The sequence below is a fragment of the Papio anubis genome, unplaced genomic scaffold (genome assembly GCF_008728515.1).
Source record: "Papio anubis isolate 15944 unplaced genomic scaffold, Panubis1.0 scaffold274, whole genome shotgun sequence".
NCBI classification, from domain to species: domain Eukaryota; kingdom Metazoa; phylum Chordata; class Mammalia; order Primates; family Cercopithecidae; genus Papio; species Papio anubis.
The window spans coordinates 86,198-88,074 of record NW_022162826.1 but is presented as its reverse complement, the minus strand read 5'-3'; the positions used below and the strand labels follow the sequence as shown (position 1 = coordinate 88,074).

Sequence of the window (1,877 nt, the reverse complement as noted above, 5' to 3'; positions counted from 1 at the left end):
GCTTGAACCCAAGAGATCGAGGCTGCAGTGAGCCATGATCATGCCACTGAACTCCAGCCAGGATGACAGGCGACACCTTGTCTCAAAAAAATAGTAATTTTTTAAACCCAGCCTGATATTTAAATTAAATAAGGCAAACTTTTCACATAAAACTTGTTTTTCTTGATGTTCTATTTCCGTGATGTGCTGTGTTCTTGTTTTACTTTCTCTAGACAGTCTAATTTCTATGGAATATTGGAAGGAGGAGGAAAATTGTCAGGAAAAAGTAATACTTGAGTTGGTTTTCTATGATGTCACTCACTGTGTTTTTACCATGTGTAGTGTCGAATAACAGTAGCATCAAATGACATGTTTACAATTGCCTTTGCAAATAACTGCCGTTTCTAATTCCTCCTCACTATTTTTTATTTCTAATTTGCTTGGACATTTAATGTCAAAATTAAAACTAACTTTATAAATTTGGTTTTTATTCTGGAAAAAATCAGGAAGGATTTAAGAAAAATCTTCAAATAATATAAAATTCATTTTAATTTTTAATTTTGCTGTGTATATAAGTAGGTGTATATGGATATTTTGATACAGGCATGCAATGTGTAATAATCACATGATCAAAAATGGGGTATCCACACCCTCAAGGATTTATCCTTTGTGTTTCAAACAATCCAATAATACTCTTTTAGTTATTTTTAAATGCACGAATTATTATTGATTATAGTCACTCTGTTATGCTAAGAAATACGAGATTTTTTTTCAATAAAATTTAAAATACACTTCATGAATTTGCATGCCATCCTTGTGCAGGAGCCATGCTAATCTTCTCTGTGTCGTTCCAATTTTAGTACATGTGCTGCCATGAGCATGCAAATGCTAGGTCTTATTCATTCTTTCTAACTATTATTTCTAACTATTTCTTTGTGCCCATTAACCATAACCCCTGTCTCCTCAATCCCCCTTCCAGCCTCTAGTAACCATCATTCTATTCCCTATCTCCATGAGTTCAATTGTTTTAATTTCAGCTCTCACAAATGAGTGAGAAAATATGAAATTTGTCTTTCTGTGCCTGGCGTATTTCACTTAACATAATGACCTCCAGTTCCATTCATGTTCTTGCAGATGACAAATGACAGGGTTTCATTCCTTTTTATGGTTGATTAGTACTCTGTTGTATATCAACAGATGATTTCAGTCATCAGTTGATGGACATTTAGGTTGATTCCAAATATTTGCTATTGTGAATAGTACTAGTATAAACATGGGAATACAGATATCTCTTCCATATGCTTATTTCCTTTCTTTTAGGTTTACACCTACCAATGGAATTGCTGGATCATAAGGTAGCTAGCTCTATTTTTAGTTTTTTGAGGAACCTCCCTTCTGTTCTTCACAATGGCTGTACTGATTTATATTTCCACCAACAGTGTATGAGAGTTCCCTTTTCCCCTTTTCTTCACATCCTTGCCAGCATTCATTATTGCCTGTCTTTTGGATAAAAGCCATTTTCACTTGGGTGAGATGATATCTCTACACGTAGTTTTTACTGGCATGTCTCTGATTATCAGTGGTGTTGAGCACTTTTTCATACACCTGTTTGCCGTATGTCTTCTTTTGAGAAATATCTATTGAGATTTTTTGCCCATTTTAAAATCAGATCATTAGATTTTTTTCCTATAGAGTTATTTGAGCTCTTTCTATATTCTGGTTATTAAACCCTTGTGAGCTGGAAAATTTGCAAATATTTTCTCCCATTTTGTGGGCTGCCTCTTCATTTTGTTGATGTTTTCTTTTGCTGTGTGGAAACTTTTTAACTTGATGTGATCCCATTTGTCCAAAAAATCTTTGCCTAGGCCAACGTCCTGGAGTCTTCCCAATGTTTTGTT

General features: G+C 34.4%; 1 non-coding gene across 1 annotated transcript; it reads right to left on the bottom strand.

Annotated features, from left to right (window-relative positions):
* Positions 1-756: 756 nt before the first annotated feature.
* Positions 757-860, bottom strand: LOC116272946. Its single transcript, XR_004181460.1, has one exon. It is a non-coding gene; the product is annotated as a U6 spliceosomal RNA (small nuclear RNA).
* Between the last annotated feature and the right edge of the window lie 1,017 nt (positions 861-1,877).